At 41.2% G+C, this 9,990-nt stretch overlaps 1 pseudogene; it reads right to left on the reverse strand.

The window, feature by feature from the left end:
* Positions 1-8,093: 8,093 nt before the first annotated feature.
* On the reverse strand, positions 8,094-9,349 carry LOC113609344 (F-box only protein 28 pseudogene; annotated as a pseudogene).
* Between the last annotated feature and the right edge of the window lie 641 nt (positions 9,350-9,990).

Here is a 9,990-nt window from a genome sequence, read left to right on the forward strand (position 1 = left end):
AAAGAAAGAAAGAAAGAAAGAAAGAAAGAAAGAAAGAAAGAAAGAAGAAGGAAGGAAGGAGAGAAGAGAAAGTGGAAAGGGCAGGTCCTTGAACGTCCTCAGGATTTCATTTTTGCTTTCCTCTGTGTTTTGGGAGCTGACTGTCTCTCAAAACAGAAGCCATGGCAACAGGCAACTTCAGCATTATATCTTTAAAGCTTCATAACCAGAGATGTTAGGAAAAATACCCAAGGGAGGATTTTGATTGGCTAGGCTTGGGTCACATGCTGATTCCCTGGCCAATCATTGCATGAGGACTGTGTTCGGTGGTACAGCTCTCACTGGAGCTGAGGGTAGATGGAAGTTTCCTGTAAAGAGAGTGGTCACCATTCCAGGTAGGCAGCTGTTTCATGTTGTCATGGTTGCTCTGTTTCCCCTTCTCCTCTAGGTTAGGTCCACTACAAACTTACCCTTCTTAAAAGACCACTATACCCTTGAAGCCTGTAGGCCTTTTAAAAAATTGTGACTGAGGGATCCCCTGGTGATACAGTGGTTAAGAATCCACCACCAATGCAGGGGACACGGGTTCGAGCCCTAGTCCAAGAAGATCCCACATGCCACGGAGCAACTAAGCCCGTGCGCCACAACTACTGAGCCTGCCCTCTAGAGCCCCCGAGCCACAACTACTAAGTCCACATGCCTAGAGCCTGTGCTGCACAACAAGAGAAGCCACCACCATGAGAAACCGTGCACGTCAACGAAGAGTAGCCCCTGCTTGCCACAACTCGAGAAAGCCCGCACACAGCAACGAACACACAACACAGCCAAAAATAAACAAGCAAACAAACAAATTAATTAATTAATTAAAAAAAATTGTGACTGAGCTCCTGACTGAAATTTACCTGCCCAGTCTTCTCTGTGTTGAACCCTAGGTACTTTTCATGGTACAGAACAGCAACCTTGATAAGTTAATCTGTGCTACAAGTGGTGTTGTGAAAGCTGGACAGCCACATGTAAATCAATGAAGTTAGAACACTCCCTCACACCATACACAAAAATAAACTCAAAATGGTTTAAAGACCTAAATATAAGACATGACACCATAAAACTCCTAGAAGAGAACACAGGCAAAACATTCTCTGACACAGATTGTAGCAATATTTTCTTAGAACAGTCTCCCAAAGCAAAAGAAATAAAATCAAAAATAAACAAATGGGACCTAATCAAACTTAAAAGTTTTTGTACAGCAAAGGAAACCATAAACAAAATGAAAAGACAACCTACAAGCTGGGAGAAAATATTTTCAAATGATCTTACCAACAAGGGCTTAATTTCCCAAATATACCAACATCTCATACAACTCAATACCAACAAACAAACAAACAAACAAACAACCCAATAAAAAAATGGGCAGAAGACCTAAATAGACATTTCTCCAAAGAAGACATACAGATGGCCAACAGGCACATGAAAAGATGCTCAACATCACTAATCATTGGAGAAATGCAAATCAAAACTACAATGAGGTATCACCTCATCCCAGTCAGAATGGCCATCATGAAAAAGTCTACAAACAACAAATGTGGGAGAGAGTGTGGAGGAAAAGGGACTCTCTTACACTGTTAGTGGGAATGTAAATTGGTGCAGCCACTGTGGAGAACAGTATGAAAGTTCCTCAAAAAACTAAAAATAAAACTAACATATGATCTAGCAACCCGACTCCTGGGTATGTATAAGGGAAATATAAAAACTCGAATTCAAAAAGTTACATGCACCTCAACGTTCATAGCAGCACTTTTTACAATAGCCAAGACATGGAAGCAACCTAAGTGTCCATTGACAGGTGAATAGATAAAGAAGATGTGATATATATACAATGAAATATTACTCAGTCATATAAAAGAATGAAATAATGCCATTTGCAGCAACACGGATGGACTTAGAGATTATCATACTGACTGAAATAAGTCAGACAGAGAAAGATAAATATTATATCACTTATATGTTGACTCTAAAAAGTGATACAAATGAATTTATTTACAAAACAGAAACAGGCTCACATATATAGAAAACAATCTTATGGTTATCAAATGGGAGAGCAGGGGGAGGGATAAATTAGGAGTTTGGGATTAACAGATACACATCACTATACACAAAATAGATAGCCAACAAGGACCTACTATATAGCACAGGGAACTATATTCAATATCTTGTAATGACCTCTAATGGAAAAGAATCTGAAAAAAATATGTGTGTAACTGAATCACTTTTCTATGCATCTGAAACTAACACAATATTGTAAATCAACTAGTCTTCAATTTAAAAAATCTATGCTACAAACAAATTGGCACAGGTGATAAAGTCCACTTGATAAAGACCACCAAGGACACAGGATACAAAGTTAGGTTAACTTGCTGAGCAAGTGGGGGGGGGGTTGAGGAATGCTGGAGTGCCTCACCGGACAAAGGAAGACACAGGCTGGTTATAGTATTAGGGGGAGGGGTGGGATTCAGGTAAAATTTCAACAAAGCAGTGCTGTACTGGCTCAAAGCAAGGCAGGGCCATGTATAAAGAGGCTGACACCAGGCCTGGCCTGAGATGACAATCCAGGGTCCTGTTTCCTTGGGAATGACCAAGTTAAGATAAATGTGGAATGTTGTGTGCAAAACCATTATCTGAAGCTCTGCACCTGGGTTGAAAACTGAGGCTATTTTTCTGTATTAAAAGAACTTAGATCCTTCAGGCAAGAATGAGGTACACGATGAGCTCAGTAGTGGATTTTGGCATAAATGTTTGCAAGAGCAAAAGGGAAGTGTTGTGAACTTTGATTTGAGGAATTTGGTTCCACTCATGGTGAGAACAGTCAGTGGGAGGGGGAGTCTGAGGTTTTAAGTGAGGAGATTTTTCTTTGAAGAATCTGGGAAGACGCCGTTGATGCCGTGCCCCAGTCCCCTCCGTGCACCTATGAGCTCACCTGTGGCAGGTGGACAGTTCCTGAGCATGCCCACAGCCTCCCATTCCGCCAGAGGGCTTTCTCCCTCACTAGGGGGGCTTCCTCATCCTGCCACCAGGGGCAGTCCTCACCCACTGAAGGGCGACATTTGGTGACTAAGGCCTCTCCCTGGAGCTGTTCTGAGGGTCATTCTCAGTTTCTCAGAGGGTCTCCAGAAGGACTTAACCCCAGTTGCCTGCAGAGGTAGCCTTCATGAAGGCACACTTTTGGCTTTATTCCTCAGGTCTTACTTTCCATATCCCCACACTGTTTCCTTGGATCACTTTCCAAATAAATTGCCTACACCCAAGTCCTCGTCTCAGGGAACTAAGATGGAAAGCTTTCTCCCTGCGGGAGAAGTGGGAAGATGGCTTGAAGGTCAAGGAGAGGATCCAGAGCCAAGCAGAGTGGGAAGTACTCTGAGGTAGCAGAAGAAATAAGGATCTTACTACCTAACCAGGGTCAGTGCTGGAGGGAGTTCAAGACATTGAGCCTCAAGTCATCTTGGGGTCTAAGCTGCTGCCCTTCGGAGTGGAGGGGAGCTTACAGAAAGGGAATGCTGTTGGGAAGGTGAGTCAGAGGGGAGAATGTGTGGATGGCTTCTGAACAGAAGAGGGAACGGGAGACTGAAAGCACGGATTGGCATTCAATATCCAAGTGTCATCGTTTTTGCTGAAGAATTTTACATATGAGAGCGTGATTATCTTCCTGAGGGAATCAGAACATTTAGTCAGCACCTGCTGCCTCTTAGCTACTTGCGAGGTGACCCTACTTCCAAGTCGAAGGTGACTTTGCCCCTGTTGTCCGCACATCATGAATGATTAAGGGACAGTTGGTGAAGCGTGAACTAGCCTATTACTTTGGAGGTTATCCTCTGTGTAGAAGGCTCTCTAGGTTTTATGTCACATTTAACAATCCTGGAAAAATACAGAAGCTTGAATTCAACTCTGTTAATGATAGACTGTCCTCTGACAATTTTTTTTTTCCTTCAGAAAACCTCATTTGACTCCATTTCCTCAAATACTTATGCCAAAAACTAAACAACATTCGATTCCAAGTTGCGTCTTCAGATTTAGATAACAGTGATGAACACGTTTACAAATGTGATGTGAATGTTAGCTGACACTCCTCCCCCATCCATCCTTCTCCTCCTTCCACTGTAATGGAGTTGAGCTGGGCACACGGCTGCCTAGTTGAAAATCAAATCTCAAGCCCTCCCTGCTACAGGGTGTGGCTGTGAGACTCAGCTCTGCCCAGCAGAATGTGGGTGGAAGGCATGTGAACAACTTCTGCTTCACTTCGTTTAGGAGAAAGTCTCTGGGTTTAGCTTGTTCACGCTTCCTGCTTGCTACCCTGGTGCTACTTACAGAAGCCTCAGATGCCACATGTTGAATACAGCATGTCTGCATTAGCCTGGGTCCCTGAATGACTGTGTGGAGGAAAGCTGCTTACTGACCTGGAATGCCCACCTTGGACTGAACTATCTCAGAGGGAAATGACCATCTTTGTTCTTAAACTCATATTATTGTTAGGTCTCATGCTATGGCAGCTTGATTCTTATGCTCTATCATGCATACACTTCTATAAATACTTCTATATTTCCTCTGACTCCATCTTGGTCTCTAATCTGGTTGGTGTGGGCTAGTTTAGAGCTTCCAAGATGATTACAGACACTTGAGTTTTACCCTGACTGAGTAAAGATTATCATTGTAGGGAGTGTTTGTCATTGTTCAGTTCATTAATTCATTCATCCATCCATCCAATCATTTCACATGCTGCTTTGAGACCTAATATGTATGACTCTTTGCTAGGGGATATGAATGACACAAAGATGAATGGTAAGCACACCCTGCTCTCAAGGAGCTTATAGTTTAGAGACTTTAGGTGGAGAGTAAATCAATGAAATAGGAATAATTATGATAAATTTTTCTTCTAGAAAATTCCAATTAAAATTAAAAAGGCTAGTTTCATTTATATTACTTTATTATTATTATTACTATTTTTTGAGAATGCTCTCCCTGGCTAGTTTTTGTATTCATTTTTGAGACCAGTGTTGACAGAATGAAGGACCATTTTTATCTAATGGCAAGAAAACATAAGGGGTGTGTCAGTCCCCATAAATACAGTGTTTGCTCCTCCCCTCAGCCCCCTTCATTTCCCCAAGAAGAGTATTAAACACTGGAAAGGCTGAAGTGTCATTGTGCCCTTGGGCCTTCCTGCACTCTAGGGAATTCATGAGGCTTAAGCAGCTTCTTAAGGAATGAAGGGAAGAAGGAGAAATTGAAAAGACCAGACCGAAAGTTTTGGCCAGGTAAGATGAAATTCCCGTTCCCGGGGATAGTTTTATATAAGTGGGAACTCTAGCTGGTTTCCATCTATTTTTGCAAATGCACTGCTTTTCTTTCATTTCCAGGCAGAGAGAGACAGAGATACATAGACAGACAGAGGAGAAACAGATAGAGACTGGGAGACCTCAGATAGCAAAGAGATGGAGAGAAATAGACATGGGGATAAAGACACAGAAAAAAACCCAAATAATATCTATTAGATATACAGAGAAAGAATAACCTCTAAAATGAAAACTATGTTAAAAAGGGGTCTGTAACTCTCTGAACTTTTATTGAGTAGGAAGATGTGAAATATTTTGAGATTGCACCTGGAATTTACCATCTCTGTGGACAGGGAAAGTGATTTATCGGGACTCACGTGAGTTCCATGAATTATTTCACCAGTGCAAATCTTTGAGAGACTTTTAAAATGAAGCTTAGCATTAGAATGGTAAGGCCAAAAGGAGAAGAAAACACTTAAAGAGTTAATGAACACACAAGTTTAGGAGAGATAGAAAACTCAGGTAAAAAATGACTCCCACCCAGAGCATTCCCAGGGGCAATAGGGGAATTTTGAATTAGAAACAGGAGTTGTTTTCTTCTGTCTAGCTTGCCAGGATTCATATAATTTGACTACCATTTTCCCTTTACATTTGACTACTATACACAATTTTGATAAATAAATGATTATTTAGATTTTTTAAAAAATTGAAGTATAGTTGATTTACAATGTCATGTTAGTTTCAGGTATACAGCACAGCCTGAAGATAAAATGACTCCTTTAAAAAAGATCACAGGGTGGATAAAGAAATAAATAAATATTCTTTTTCAGATTCTGTTCCCTTGTAGGTTATTACAAAATATTGTGCTAACAGTAGGTCCTGTTGTTTATCTATTTTACATAGAGTAGTGTGTATATGTTAATCCCAACGTCCTAATTTATCCCTCCCTCCCCCTTTCCCTTCAGTAACCATAAGTTTGTTTTCTTTGTCTGTGAGTCTCTTTTTGTTTTTATTTTTTTAAATTTTTTTTTGGAAATTGTTTATTTTAAAATTACCTTCCCAAAAAACCATGAAACACGTGGATGTTATTTTATGGCTTTTCATTGAAAACACACTACACTGTAAATGGAGTTTCAAAGTTAGAGAAAGAATTGATCAAAATCTAAGGACAATATTATGTAAGGACAATGTTAAAAATGGATAAGAAAAAGTTTCATTTGGTGAGGTTAATCTAAAGGATGCATAACCATGTCATGTTGGACAGATAAAAAAAAGTAGTGACCTTGCGCTTTTACTCAACTAAGGTACTTACCAACACCTTAGGTTTTATACAGGTGTCAAACTCCCACCTGGAAAGGGATAGTTTTCTATACTACACCTAATTTTACCTTAAATAACTGAAGCCCGAGGCAACAGTTGTTTAAAAGAACTAACAGGCAAATAATGACTACATAATTTAGTACATTAAAATAAAACTAGGACAGTAATAGTTGTATATTTTGTATATTCAAAAATATACAACTGGGGAAAATAACCACTGTACACAGTTTGGAGGTTGTTAAAGTGACCACTTAGAAGGTTGAACAGCGCAAGACATGCTTCTCCAGTTACAAGCTCAAAACAGGAGTGCAAACGAAATTAAAGCTTTTGTTTAAAGTTGCAGGATAAGGAAAGCTTGAAATTAATAATAAAATGCTTCCCTCGGGTCATCCCCCGGAAGTGAAGTGATCAAAATGCTTTTTCATAGTGTAATTTTCTTCAGTGAACTTTCTTTCAATGGCAAAACTGCATCCCACAGGTTGGGTTTCCTACTCACACCACTGGTCATGACCACATTGATCAATGAGCCTACACAGTGGTGAGTAAGGAAGAGTACTGGTTGCCAGAAGTCTGACATCAATGTAAAGAATTTGGAGTTCTGCCTTAGCCAGTGTACCTGAACCCTGCAGAGAATAGATAAAGCAATGGGCTTTAATACTCTCTTATTCTTGTAAAACTGGAGGACAAATGGACATACAAATACCACCCCGCCCCCAGAGGCAAGCTGTTGTGGTGGAAGATGTTAAGCACTTAAATGAACTAAGATGCTGCTCTAAAAATTGGAGAAGTGTAGAGGTTCAAGATCAATACCAGTGCAAGAGCTTTTTAAGTGAGTTGACTAGGCAGTGCATGCATCCATCCATGCAAATGTAGGACATGGCCCCAAAAGAGAACTGAAAAGATGTATATAACAACTGGGTAAGTCCCTTGCCAGTAGTTTATAAAAATATATAGTCAATACTGTAGAGGTCCCTTCTACAGCCAATACTATGGAAGTCCATTTTAGTTACCCATTACTTCAATACCAAAAAGCATTTACTACTTTTCAGACATTCCAGACAAAGGTCACTTATAACAAAAAGTCAACTTTTTTTTAAAAAACAAGATACTGTCCATTTAAAAAGTAGGTCTTTTCTTTCAAGTGAACAGGACATTTTATGTATTAAACTTAACTTCTAGTCTGTCAAGACTGGTTTAAGATCCTTATGTAATGTGCATATATGCAGAAACAGATAAACTTGCTCTAAACATTATCTGCACGGAAATAAAGTTAACTTCTCAGAACCTGATAGGATAGGTCTGGTTAGTACAAATCTATTGCAAAATAAAAGGATTCTGTGCATCAGTTCAACCAGGAGAAGCAGGAAAAGACTGTCCCAACCATGAGAGTTCAAGTTTACGTTGTGTTCTGAAAGCCTAGAGCTAAGGGACACCATGTTGCTCACAGTGTCCTGATATGCAGAACTGCTCAAGCTACGAAGTCAGGGCTTCCTCTGGAGCTAGAAGCACATTCTGGTTTCTATTTCGGAGATGTTTAGATTTCCTAAGAAGAGTCTATGGCTTCTGTGGCCTTTTTTCATTTCCAAGGAGACTCTTCATTCTGCCCAGACCCTGAGGAGTCTCCTACTGCACTTTCCATTACTTCTCACAGTTTGCTTTCCAGCTCTGCCAACCGTGTGTTCTGTTCACCTATGATCTGGGTCTGCTCTACTGTTCACCTACAATCTGGGTCTGCTCTAGCAGTTTCTGGTCCTGGTCTTGAAGCTGTTTCTGCTGTTCTTGCTCTTTGGTGCGAAGCTCAGAAATTTCACGCCTGAGAACAGTCACCCCAGCACCATTTGTCTTAACCTGCTGCTGGAGTTTGGTAACCTCTTGTCTTGAAGGGTTTTGCTTGGAGAAGAGTTGCATTGTTGTCAGGGCTACAGAAGGTCCTGGAACTGGAGGAGAGCCCATGAGCCTTCCAGATACATCTGATCCTGGTAATTTCCTCTTTAGAACTGGAACAATCTTTTCATCAAAGTATTCTGTTGCCATGGAGGAAATATCCCTTAACTCTTGAAGTACTTCATGAGCTCGCTGAGGGGCTCTGGTAGAATGGACATATCTCAACACATGATAAATCTCATCAATCACCTTTCCTGGGATGAAGCAACAGAGATTGGAGTCCACAAGCTTCATGAAAGTCACATTTAAGAGAGACAGCTTTGTTTCAACCGCAGCGAGGATGTCTGCATGAGGAGCTAATGAACGGTTTCTCCTTTCTGACTCTCTCCTTGGGAGTTGTGCTTTAACTTGTTTCTGACATGGATTATGGTACCTCTCCACTTTTAGAAATCCCTGATTCAACATTCTCTGGCAGACCAAGTCCATTCTTTTACAAACCAGGTGGAGCTGGCTAATTTCATCCTGGGACATAAAGCTGGGGACGTTTTCGATGGCTACGATGGACAGCGCCATGAGCATGTTGTTTTGAGGCAGCTGGTCCGGAGCCAGCGCCGAGGCTGGGGGCGCCTGGGACCCCGGCTGCAGGGACTGGGGCGGGCGGGGTCGGTGAGGGCAGTCGCTGGGTAGAGCCGATGGCGGAAGGGGAGCCGCAGTCGCCGTGGCCACCGCCTCCTTCCTCAGCCAACCGCTCCTCCGATGCCGCCGCCATCTTGGGGGTTTGATTCCTTCCCCTCTGTTTTTAAATAAGTTCATTTGTATCTTTTTTTTTTTTTTAAGATTCCACATATAAGTGATATCATATGATATTTGTCTTTCTGTGTCTGACTTACTTCACTTAGTATGATCATCTCTAGGTCCATCCATGTTGCCGCAAATGGTGTTGTTTCATTCTTTTTTATGGTGATTATTTAGAGTTTTTATGAAAAATTTCAAACATATAGCAAAATTTAAAAAATTCAAACGCAAACACCATTTTTTCCTATTACACAGCAATATTGTTAGTTACAAATTAGCTGGGCTATTAGGACTGTCAGTTACCACGAAATTAAAAATGATTCTACATGTCAAACTCAAATAGAAAATGTCATGCAATATGTAAATTACTAACAGGCCTCTGGTGCAGAGAATACATATATACTTATCACCGAGATTCACCATTAACATTTTAATATAGTTATTTAACCACATATCCATCCCTCTACCCACCCATTAATCTATCTTTTTATTTATTATTTTTATTATTATTTTTGCGGTATGCGGGCCTCTCACTGTTGTGGCCTCTCCCGTTGCGGAGCACAGGCTCTGGACGTGCAGGCTCAGGGGCCATGGCTCAAGGGCCCAGCCGCTCCGCGGCATGTGGGATCTTCCCGGACCGGGGCACGAAGCCGTGTCCACTGCATCGGCAGGCGGACTCTCAACCACTGCG

The sequence above is a fragment of the Aethalodelphis obliquidens genome, unplaced genomic scaffold, assembly GCF_003676395.1.
Source record: "Aethalodelphis obliquidens isolate GAN/ISIS:26980383/991018 unplaced genomic scaffold, ASM367639v1 scaffold56, whole genome shotgun sequence".
NCBI classification, from domain to species: domain Eukaryota; kingdom Metazoa; phylum Chordata; class Mammalia; order Artiodactyla; family Delphinidae; genus Aethalodelphis; species Aethalodelphis obliquidens.